This window comes from Sarcophilus harrisii, chromosome 3 (assembly GCF_902635505.1).
Source record: "Sarcophilus harrisii chromosome 3, mSarHar1.11, whole genome shotgun sequence".
Lineage (NCBI taxonomy): Eukaryota > Metazoa > Chordata > Mammalia > Dasyuromorphia > Dasyuridae > Sarcophilus > Sarcophilus harrisii.
Genome location: NC_045428.1, coordinates 73,836,154 through 73,849,569, shown reverse-complemented (window position 1 = coordinate 73,849,569; position 13,416 = coordinate 73,836,154).

Here is a 13,416-nt window from a genome sequence, read left to right as displayed (position 1 = left end):
TTCTTTGCATCCTCAATGCTTAGCACAGTGTTTGGAACATAATATGCTATTTTGTAATTCACAGATAGATCTTGGAATCTGAAGTTAAGGAGACCTTCAAATACTTAAACTCTGTCTGCCACAGACAGTGGCAGTGGATTTAGCAAGAGAGAAGATCTCAGATTCCTTCAAATCTCTTTAGTGAGCTAAGTAGAAACAAGACTGGAATGTAATGCATGGGGACCCTCATTTGCAGTACTCAGATGGAATAATTAATTGCTCATTATAGTAGACTTGGAACAATACAATTTATTAAATTGCTAGGAGTGGCCTAGTAAGATACTGATCAAATTTTACTTAGCAAAATGACTTATGTGACATATACAGAGAAAGATTTCCCCCCCCCCTCCAAAAAAAAAAAAGATCATAAGAATTAAAAAAGGAAAGAGGATTTGTGAAAATCTAACTCAGTTGTTCTTAACTTTTTGCATCATTTTTGGCAGTTTGGTGAAGGCCATGGACCACTGTATAAAAGGATTTACTTGTAAAATGTGGATAATAATTGCTCTTATCTCTCAAGGTTATTGTGAGGATCATTTGAGTTAACACGTGTAAAGCACTTTGTAAGCCTTGATGTCTACCTAAATGCTTTTAAGAATACAGGATTCTAAGTAATATAATAATAATTATTATGATGATGATAATTATAATTTTAAAAATTAGCAGTTAATATTTACATAATGATTTGAGATTTTCAAAGTTCTTTGCATATATTATCCTAATTGAGCTTCATGACAGCTATAAGAGATAGATACTATTATGATACTAATTTTAGAGATGGGGAAACTAAGTCTGAGAGAAATTAGGTTACTTAGCAAGGTCATCCCTCTAGTAAGTGTCTAAGGTAGGAGTTCTTCCTAGCTCTAGTTCCAGCCATCTTTCCAAAATAAATTTATCACTTATTTAATATGTATCTGGAGAACTGATAAAAAGAAATATATATAGAATGATTTTACATATATGTGTATATATGTTGCATAAATATATACATATATGTATATACACACATATATGCATATGTGTCTAATGATTGCCATATCTAGGGTAAACAGAAAGAGGGAATAAAAAGGGAGAAATTATATGATAACTTTATCATGCAGTTTAATAGCATAGCATGTTATACATAATAGATTTGCAATTTCATGTACAATTAATTTTTTATTATTTGATGTTATGGAAATGTTTGTTTTATTTCATAAATTAAAAATAAAATAAAATGTAAAAAAACAATAACTGAGTGAAATGATTATTTTGTAATACATATGAAATATAAACACAATGAAACTCATCTAAATTAAATTTTAGTATAATAGACCCTCAATTGACTGTATTCTACTTCAAAACTATAGTTTACTAAGTCTATATAGGCACTTACATTATACTATAGACTGAAGAGATTCTAAAACTTTTTCTACTCAGTATTCCTTTTCATCCAAAAAGTTTTGATATTATCCTAAGTATATAGGTATATAAAATAGGCATACAATTCAAACTTTTACTGATAATAAATCATAATTTTGCAACATCCACATTTGGTTACAAATCCCCATATGGGGTTGTGACCCACAGTTAAGAAGATGGGCTATAGAGATTTAATGGGAAATGGTTTTATTGTTAGCATTCATTGTGTATTCTTGAGTATTGTGAAGAATAAATGACCTTAAATGTTAAAGAACTGTGGTTTATGTTATGTACCATTATTTATTAGGAAGATCATTATTAAGTAGGGAACATCCAGGGAAGTATGACCAGAATAGTGAAGGCATTGAGTTTGTCATATGGGAATCAGATAACAGACTTGGGCATGTTTGTGACAGGGATGAAAATAGTGAACTGTCCTCAAGTATATAAAGGGCTGTCATGTGGGAAAAGAATTAGACTTGTCTTGGCTATGAAGTACAGGAAAAGTAGTAGAAGTGACCAAAAAAAATAAATTTAGGTTTGCTATAAGAGAACTTTATGCCATCCAGGTTTTGGCCAGGCTTAAAATGCCACCCCCAGTCCTTCCCAGCTCTAACCTTTTTCCTAGCCCCAGACTACTACTACATATACATTTTGACTATATCCCAAGGTTAAGGAATGATATATTTTCCCCAAATACCATCTTCCCTGTCACTTGCTATTTCCTTATCTATATCTTTTTCATTGGCTTGAGGATTGTGTTGTGGATTGTGTCATGTGCACTCAATTCTCCTGAGAATAATTAGCTGTTCCTGTGATGTGACTATATCCAATTATGAATGAGCTGGGTTCAGTAGATATGAAGGCTGGTATGGTCTTACCAGGGTAGAATTCTGTAGCCTTATTGAATACTAAGTACAATCTTTCCTGCCTCCATTTTTGTTCAACTACCAATCTTGACAGTATGCTTGGGGTGCCTCGGAATTTTTTTCTTGCTACACACATGGAACTTTAATTTCATCACAAAGTTTCTTCCCCTCACCCCACCCCATCACTTCTCCCAAGTGCTATTCACATATAGTTCAAAGTTGGCTACATCCTAATGTGTGGAGTTTGAGCTTAAGTTGAGGAGAAAATGATTTAGAGCATTGATATGTAAATTTACAGCAGAGACATTCTATCATCTCTACCATAATGAAAAACTGCAATTAATTTCTTGCAATGTCATTTAAATAAATGTTCCCATTTCCATAGAAACAGAAGCTTTTGGTTACTGTGGCATGTCAGTGAAAATATAAGCACAATATCTTTTTCTCCATGGAGACAGTGAATTCTGACCTTATTTTTTCCATCTTTAATCTCCTATAAATAATAATAATAAATCCTTTAAATCTAATATAAAATCATACTGTCTGTTATTTGGCAGAGTTATACCAATGGATATTGATCTGACCTCATAAAATAAAAATAAATTGGAATGGATTTTTAAAAATCAGTTTCCTATTTCTTTGTAGTTTATTTTCCCTTATATCTATTCCAAAAATTGTATGACTAAATATGATTTGGCCAATCTTTTCTATAAAAATAAATATAATTATCAGAAAATATTGACTCCATATTAAAAATAACATCTATATTATTAACTAAAAATTTTTAAAAGTAATTACCCTGACAGGTAGATGGCATATTTGATAGATCTGAGGCTTTAGAGCCAGGAGGACTGGAGTTCAAATCTGACCACAGGAAATTATTAATTCTGTGATGCAGAGTAAGTCACTTAGTGACAAATTAATGCCTTCAAAAATAAAAATAATAAAATGTGGATTTCTCATCTTTCTATAATTAACTATATAAATATCTTTAATATCTTTGAAGAACTATAACTGTACTTTACACAGAACTTTATAATAGCTTTTTTTATTTTCAAAATCTATGCAAAGATAGTTTTCAACATTCACCCTTGCAAAGCCCTGTATTCCAAGTTTCTCTCCCTCCCTTTCTCCTACCCTCCTCCTCTAGACAGTAAATAATTCAATATGTGTTAACCCTGTGGAATTCTTCTATACATATTTCACATTTATCATGTTGCACAAAAAAAATCAGATCAAAAAGGGAAAAATGAGTAAGAAAAAAAGCAAGCAAACTACAATAAAAAAGATAGAAATATTATGTTGTGATCCATTTTCAGTTCCCTCACTTTGAATGCAGATGACTCTGTCCTTCACAAGTCCATTGGAATTGACCTGAATCATCTCATTGTTGAAAAGAGACAAGTCCATCAGAGTAGATCATCACCTAATCTTGTTGCCATTTTTACATGGAAATTTAAAATCTTCTAAGTACTTTTCATGTGTTATCTGATTTGTTGCTTACAACAACCCTATGAGAGTTTATTTTTATTTTTATTTTATTTATTTTATTTTTCTTGTTTTACACATGAGGAAACTAAGTCCCAGAGAGACTAAGTGACACCAAGTATCTGAAGTAGGAGTGGAACTCATGTCTTTCTTACTTTAAATCCAGTGTTCTATCCACTATAACACACTGTTTCCTCACTTTAATATAACATCCTTTGATTTGGATCCTATATTTCCATATAATTATATCCTAATGAATTCAATTTGCATCCTTTCTTCCCTGGTACATGATTTCTGTTGAGTTACATTTGAAAAACCATTTCATAATGTTCATTTTTTACTTAATCTCATTTATTTAACTCTAGAATAAATTTGCTTTCTTATTGTGGAACAATGATAATGATGTGATTGTAGAAAAGCTTCCCCAACAAAGTACTCAACGGAAACCTACTAGACATGTCTATAATTCTTTGGTATACAATGCACTTGGAGAGCATTACAAACACAACTGAGTTTTTTTTTTTTTTAATCATGATCAGAAATAAAGAAATAATTACTTTAAAGTATTTACCTTCTTTTCTTAGAGAAAAATCAGAGAGCATTTAATTTTGATTTTTTTAAATCTTGGCTATCATTTCATTTCTAAAGCACAATATTTACTTTCCCCCCCCCCTTTTTCCTTTAGGCCTACAACTACAACCACTCACATTCCAAATTGCCACCCATATCCTTCTTCCTGCGGCACAAAGTCAAAGTTGATTCTGGTTATAGAAAGGCTGAGTCAGTCCATTTTCTTCTTAAGACAGCACAGGGTGAAGACTGTATTTAGCAGAATTTTAGGGGAGAGTGCACTTTATAGTAGATCATTTTAGGCCTCTACTGAAAAAAAAAAAACGCTAAACATCAGGACAATGACCAAAAGTATCTTTTCCATCAGTGTAACAAAAGAACATGCTATTTTTACCATTTTAAGATATTTGTCTCTAGAAAATCTGTTAAAATTCAATTCTGCTACATAAAGCTGTTCATTTGATCATAGATTTAAAGCTGGAAGAATTTTTAAAATCATAATAGCTGGAAGTTATCTTTGTACAAATATGCATCCATTTTGTATGTGAGAAAAAAAGGTAAAGCATGAATGTACTCAATTCGATTATTGCTCTATAACTATATGACTATGGTTCTGAACTTGGCATCAAAAGACATTAGTGAAAATGTGATTAGAGGCATTCCTTAACTATTGAGTCTCGGTTTCCCCATTTGTAAAATGAGGAGAACAATATTTATATCTCTACCCACTTAAGTTTGTGAGATTCAGAAAAATTGATGTATGTGAAAATGTATTCTGAATCTTAATGTGGTTTAGAAATGTCAGTTTTTATTATTTTATGAACCTCCCTGTTGGCTACTATAACCAGCACTGTCACTAACCACTACTTTGCTTCTTTATGTATTTCAACTCTACTTATCCTTTCATGCTATAAATTCAAAGCAGGGAAAGAGAATTAAAAATAATTTATAAGTTTACATAATATTTTAGCACGAGGAGGATCAAGATTCACTTCAACTTCAGGAAAATAAAGGAATAGAAGGAGAACCTCTTTCTTTCCATTCCTTCTTTGTACTCTGGACAAGGTGATTTCGCAAATGGAGTGATGATTTCAGAGCCAGAAACTTCAGATTCTAATTACAGCTGTTTTTAAGTTTTGAATAAAGCCTGGACAAGCCTTATAATAACTTCAAGCTCCCATATTACAGAGAAGATAGCTATTTCTTCTACTGAGATAATAGGAAAAATAACTTTTTTAAAAAATTTGAATGGCCCAAGCTACTAGCAAAAGTATCTTCATCCGTGATGATGGCAATATGAATTTTGAATAAAGAACATGCAATAGGTTGTCTTGAGACATGGAGCCTATAGTAATTAAAATGTCAGAATTTGGAATATCCTGTTACTTGTATAGCAGCATTAGTAATCGTAGTTCCATCCTTTTGGGAAAGGGTTTGGCCTATGATTTCATTAGTTTTGGGAAAGTGAAGAAACTATCTTTAACAAAGCAAATCAGAACCTATTTAAAGAGAGTTTTGGGGACACAGAAAAGGTAAATATTTTTTTTTCCTATCATTCAGTGTCAGGTACAGGATTTCATCCAATATCTTTTTAGTTCTCCATCCATTAAGGTAATTTCCACCTGAGAGGACATAATTTTTTATTTACAAAAATATATGAAAAAAGAAATGTCAATACATTTGATACTTAGATTTCTGAGTCTGGAAGATATGGGTTCAAGTCCCATTTTCTTCACCTCACTCCCAGTCTTTGATATGTATTGACTGTGTAACTATAAGTAACTCATTTACTCTCTTGTGTCCTTCAAGCATCTCCTGGAGGTCTGGCCTGGAGAGCGATTAGGATTGTTAGAAGTAATTTGTTCCCTAGAACTTCACTCCCCCACTTTTTAAAAAAATAATCATAATGGTCAGGAGTGCTCCAAATTTTTGAAAGTGGACAAACACCAATGTTAACAGCGCATCAGTAAAGAAAAGACAAGGAAGGGAGCAAGAATTTATATAAGGCTTATTATGTACCAGAGGCAGCTAGATGTACAGTGATAGAGTGCTGGACCTAGAGTCAGGAATACCTGAGTCAAATCCAGCTTCTAAAACTCACCGTGTGACCTTGGACAAATCACTTAACTCTTTTTACTTCAGTTTCCTCATTTGTAAAAATGAACTGGAGAGACAAAAGACAAACTACTCCAGTATCTTTTCCAAGACCCCAAAGAGGGTCACAAAAGATTATACACAACTGAAAAACAACATACTGTACTAAACTGTTTACAAATATAGCCTCATTTATTTCTGAGAGATAGTTGTTATTATTATTCCCATTTTACAATAGAGGAAATCAATGTAGACAGAGATTAAGTAATTTGTCCAGCATCACACATCTGGTGTCTGAGGTAAGATTTGAACTCGGATCTTAGGAAATCTAGTCCCATTTTCTATCCATCCCACCTCCTACCTGACCAATATAAGTCTCTTGAAGGAGGCACTATTCTGATTCTGAAATTTTTCATTTAAGGCATCTAGCACAATGCTTGTATACTGTAGTCACGTAAGAAATTCTTGCTAAACTTAAATGCACTATCCAAGGTAAAAATTGGGGGAGAAAAGAAATAACATGTGGTGATTCAGAGATCAAAGGATGTAGCTGTTAGATGGTTCTGATCCCTCCTGCCCTACCACATGCACATGAATTCATTTAATGTTTTTGAAACTCTGCCCACCAATTTGCCCTTCATTCTTCCACTTTTATATCTTCTCAGAGCCAAATAATCCCTGATGGGAAGTGTAGGCGGGAAGCCTATGGGGTTATTAGCTACCCTGCATGCTGAAAACTGTCAAAATGGCTCTGATATTGATTTGGTCTTACTGTGCACTAATCAGAAATAGCACATTATCCACAAAATAGAAGATAAATCTGCAAAATGCCCAAATACATCCATAAGCTCAATTTCCAAGTAACAGTGGGAGCTTTCTAGAAATATAATCACCTCATGGAAGCTAAGGATCAGACTAAAATCCCTTATAACTCTTGTGGAGCAGCAGGCAGTAAAACTTTATTGCTGTTATTTAAATAACCTCAGGGCAAGTCTTTAAAAACTAGCAATTAATATCTGTGAGAGGAGACCAGGTATAGTGAGTAAAAGGTGGGGCTTGGAATCAGGTCATCTTCCTTTAAAGTTCTACCTCAAAAATATACTTGTTGCATAACCAAGGTCATTTTACTTTACTACTTAATATCTCCAGAAAATTCTTGAAGACTAAATTACAAAATATTTTATCTGCATCAGAGGAACAAGTTTCCATATAGGAATCAACATCAATAGAATACAGATCCAAATCTACCCTGACACACCTCAATAACAAATTTTTTTTAAATCTCTTCAAAATTCTTATCATCTCTGATGTTCTAATATGTGCATCGTGATTTCTACTTTCCTTTTTTCTTATAGTTATTTTTTTTATTCTTAATTCAATTCTGATCTTAAACACCCCCATTCAAAAAAAATTTACATCCATATACAAAAGTAGAACACCAAGAAGATGGCATATGAAATAGTAAAACTTTATTTATATAGATTACTTTTTTAAAAAGAATATAATAAGGAGCAGCTAGATGGTGCAGTGGCTATAGTACCAGCCACTTCAGACCTGAGTTCAAATCTGGCCTCAGACACAACACTTCCTAGCTGTGTGACCTTAGGCAAGTCATTTAACTTCAATTGCCTCAGCAATACACACACACACACATAATATAATACATTATTTTCAATACTATCCTATTTATCTAGACTTCCTTCTGAAAGTCCTTTTGTAGTCCTCTGTACAAATTTTTTAAATGGTTCTGATAAGATTAGTGGCAGTACAGAGAATTATGGAAATCTCCTTTGGGTTGGAGGCACAGGTTCTTCATGAAAGAATTCATGAACCTGAAGAGTTTTAGGTGGCAAAAATGGAAGTTTATTGTTGAATGAGAAGTAAGCTTTGCCAAGAGACTGATTTCTTTAGTGGCAAAGTCCTATTAGGGAAATGGAGGCTGGCACTGAGAAAAGAATGTCTTCTTAGTGGACAGGGTCCTAGCAGTCATACCAAGGGAGAAGGCATTGGACATTCTGCAAAGAAATGAGTAAACAGAAACCTATTATATGAGCAGATCTTGGGGGGTGGGGAAGCAGCCTGAGCTGATCAGACCAGGATCTCCCAAATGAAATTGCTTTGAAGGCTTCTTCAGCCTGAATTTGAATAGAGATATAGCTTGCCTTAGAAATGACCCAGTCAGATGAAGCCACTTAATTTGTTTGGGGAGATATGCCTCCTAGGAGGGCCTGAGACTCAAATCTCCCTTCTTTACATGTGGTGTTCTCTTCTTTTTCTCAAATATGATGGTTCTCTGGGAGCAGGTTTCTCAGGGGGCTTCTGGAGGCAGCCTTAGTTTCAGTTCCAAGAAATAATCACCTCAAATGTAGCCAGCTGTTAAAATAGTTCTTTATTGTCTCTTCCAAAATAGCCCAGTTAGCTTTCTTTGGTTCTGAGAGTTTTCATTGCTAGTCTTTTGCCTCTGCCAGCTTCTGTCTCTATCTCAACTCTGACCCCTGGTTTCTCAGTCCCCTCAATTGACTGAGTTCTGGCTTTCAGTCCCTTCAACTGACTCCTCTAGTGACTCAGCTCCTTTTATGCTCTTTTAGAGGTGTAACCTCAAAGGCTGACTCCTCCTCCGAGAGTGGGATTATGGGAGGTGTAACTTGTGAATCTCCTGGACTTGTGAACTCTAATGTGTAAACTCTCTTAAAGGTGTGAGCTCGAATGTGTGAACCAATTACCTAAGCATTATTTCTATCAATTCCAGTGAGTTAACACCTTGTTTCAAGTTCTGGCTCATAATATATACAGATTTTAGAGTGTTAACTTTATAGATGGAATACAATTTCACACCCCCATCAGTTCCATAATCTACTTTCTTTAAAATCATCATTGTTACCCCCAATCTCTTCCATTGACAACAACCCCAATTAAAAATAAAAAGAAAGAAATTTTGGTAACAAATAGAATTAGTCAAGCCAAACAAATCACACACAGTTGCCATGTCCAAAAAAGGATATCTTTTTAGGCAACTTGATTCTTTTACCATTCTTACAGGAATCTGGTAACATGGTTCTGCAGGTGTGATTGGTTGCTCCATTTAGCAGATTTTTAATCTTTTAGAGTTATCTTCATTTTAATATCCCTGTCATTCTATAAAATATTCTTCCCATAGTACTCATTTTACTCTATATCAGTTCTTAATTTCCAGAATTCTCTGAAAGCAATTTCATGCATTTCATTACATTCAGATATCACAATTTTCTCAATCATTTCCTAACTGATTTTTATTTCTGTAGTTTCCAGTTCTCTTCTCTTTTTTTTCCCTTTAATCCTCTTTTTAACATAAATAAGTTTTTTTTTTTCCTTGTGGCTATCCCTTCCTGGTGTTATCTTCCCTCTTAATACTATTTTCCTCTTCCATCCTTTCTAATTTCTTGTTTGGATACATCATACATTTTTGTGCCAAAATATGTGTATATATCTCTGTGTCTTCAATCATTCTCTGTCCATTTTAGATGGAAAGAGTGAAATTCATCAAATATTTTCACTCCTTACCCATTCCTTATTTTTTTTTTTTGTTTTGCTGAGGTAATTGGGGCTAAATGACTTGCCCAGGGTTACACAGCTAGGAAGTATTAAGTGTCTGAGATCACATTTGAATTCAGGTCCTCCTGACTTCAGGGCTGGTGCTCTATCCACTGCTCCACCTCGATGCCCCTAGCCATTCCTTATTTTTTAAAAAAATTATTCTCATTATCCCCTTTCCCTGCCCAGAATGTTAGAAATAGATCATGATAGAGCTTCTTCCAAATACTGAAATAATTTTATCTTTCCAGATTTCTCTGGAATCTTGTTTTTGAAATTCAAAAATCCTATTCACTTTTAAGCTTTTCATCAAAAATAATTAAAAGTCTTCTATTCAATTCAGGATCTAATTCTTCCCCTCCCTCATAGGATTATACTCAACTTTGCAAGGTAAATTTGTTCTTAGAATAAACCAATAATCTTTTGCTTTTTGTAATAATGAATTCCAAACTCCTTTCTTATTTCTTATTTATAATAATAAAACTTCTAAAGTGCTAAGTCTTAAGTGATCCTGACTTTTTTCACTTGACTTTTAACTCTTTTGCTCTCAATGTTTGTTTGTTTGTTTTTTTTTAATATGCAAACTCTGGATTTGATCTATAACATTCCTTGAACTTTGAATTTTAGTTTCTTCAGGTGATTTGTAGATTCTTTTAATTTTCACTTTATCCTCTAGTTTTCAAAGATTTGAGCACTTTTCATTTAAGATTTTAAAATTTTTTTAATGATAGCTTTTTATTTTCAAAATACAAGCAAAGACAGTTTTCAACATTCACCTTTACAAATCTTTTTCCAAATTTTTCTCCCTATCTTCCCTCCCATTCTTCTCCCCTAGATAGCAAGCAATCCAATATATATTAAACATGTGCAATTCTTCTATACATATTTCCTTCATTTAAAGTTTTTAAAAATATATTGCATAGACTATTTTTTAGTATGGATTTCAAGATTCTCATTGCTTCTTTCATAATCTCTCCTCAACCTATTTCCAAAAACCTTTTTTTATTTTTCTAATATATCCCTCTATCTTATCTTTTCATTCATTTTTTTATCTCTTCCAATTTTACGGAATCTGTTGCTTGATTATGACTTAGCATTTTCTTTTACCTATTCATACTCTTTCTGAGAATTTCATCCAGAGATTTTATTCAATTTCCTTTTAAAATAAACTTTTATCAATATCTTTTTTTATATCACATTAAATTTCTCTCAATATTTCTCCCCTTTCCCTTGCCAGAAAACGATTCCTTTTTACAAAATCATTTTTAAAGTCAGAAAAAGAAGAGAAAACAATCAGCCTAACTGATCAATTCATTGAAAAAGTCTGAAAATACTGCCATGTAGAGTACTCATAGACCTCTGTGGTTGGTTGAGTGATGAGAAAAGATCTTATATCTCTTTATCCATGCTTGTTCTTTATAGTATTTAAACATTCATTTTAAAATGTGGCTAATTCTGTTTATTTTGTCATAGACATCAGCTATGTTGTTTTCTTGGCTTTGCCTACTCTACTCTGCATCATCATCTATACTTTCTATGCTACTTTGTATTCATCATATTTCTTACAGCACAGTAATATTCAATTGCATTCATGTATTACAATTTCTTTTTTCTATTCCCAATTTTTGATTTTTTTCTTTTATATGTGATTTGGAGTATTTTTGCATATAGTTGTTAATAATTAGCAATTCTTTTGAAAAATACTTATGCCCTTTGATTATTTATATTTTGGGGGATGACTATTGGTCTCTAAGATATCTATTCATTGTCTGTGTTCTTAGAACATCAAATCTTTATCAGATTTATCTGAAATAAAGTTTTTAATTTCCATTCAAATGGTTCCCTTCTTATCCTGGTTTTATTAATTTTCTGTGGCAACTTTTTGGTTTCATGTAATCAACGTCATCTGTTTTATATTCTGTAATTTTCTCTTTCCCTTTTGGAGGTTATGAATATGTCTACTCATACCTGTGAAAGTAACATATGATATGTTACTCTTCTAATTTTTATAATATGTTTATATAGTCTTTATGTATAATGCTGGAGAAACTGAGGCAAGATAGATATTAGAGAGTTTTTAATATTTTATTTGGATTTCTGAGAGGGAGAGACTGTGCTGGGGCCATGATGCCCCCAGGGCTGATGTCCAAAGCATCCAGCAGTGAATGTGAGTTCTCAATGACATATTTATAGCTCTTAGCTCAGGTAGCTAAACAAAGGCAGAGGGTGGAGTCCAGACTCTGGTGAGCATGAATCTCCAGGCAGAGACCATCAATCTGGTTGTGACAGATTGGGGTGGTAGGACCATAAATTCTTTCAAACTGGGAGTTAAGGAGGTGTCCAGCTTAGAGCCAGGAAGTCTGAAACTTAGAGTTATAAACAATGCCAATTAGGTATCTGAAATAGGACATCTAGAATCTTATCTTCTGGAATGTCAGATCTCTACAGCCCTAATTATCTCAGTTCTAATGGGCAGAAAAAGGGGTTGCAAACAGGAAAACTGAGGAAGAACAATTTAGGGAAACTGAGGCAGGACAATTAAGATACTGTGGCACAGCATTCAGGTATAAGATTTAAATTTTAATTTGCTTAGTTACATTGACATATTCATGTAGTCCTCATGAAAAATCATTTCTCTTTCCCTTGAATCACTTCTTTCAGTTGTAATAGTGATACTTTCTCTTTCTAGGATGGATTTTGGATTACCTCTGGTTTTATTATAATTTTTATAGCAGTCTATCTTTTTCATATGTTTACTCATCTCTTTAGTCTTGGTTCACTTAGTTACTTAATTGGAGCTTAGTGCAAAGTGTATCTGTCACTTGCTACACTTTGGGGTAAGATGGTTGTTTCTGCTTAACCTTGACTTATATCATGATATGTGCATTCCTAAGCTGAGTCTCACCTCCTGGAATCTCCTCAGGATCTTTGAGATTAAGAGTTCTGGATGTTCAGGGCTCTGTATGTTTCAGAACATAACATTTAGGGATCTTGAAAGCCCTGACTTTGGATTGTTCACTAAGCACTACCACACATTGACCACAGTTGCTCTTATGCTTGTTTCCATGGTACTTATCAAGGTTTTCCAACCACTCTGGAACATTTTTGTGTGAATCATTCCCTATTCTCTTTGATGCCAGATGTAGACACCTGCAGGGACTCTGGCCAGTCTCCAGAAGTAGTAGAAGATTTCTTGATTTTTCTGATAGAGCCTCTTTATTATTTCCTGTGGGCTTCTGGCTGATTTGGGGGGAAGTTCTGAATTGGAATAATTTATTTATTGTGGTTTTGCATTAGATATTTTTATCATTATTCAATCTGGTGTGATTATTATATATTGGCTAGAGTGGCTATGAGGAAATTTTTAAGCTGATTGCCACTTTTC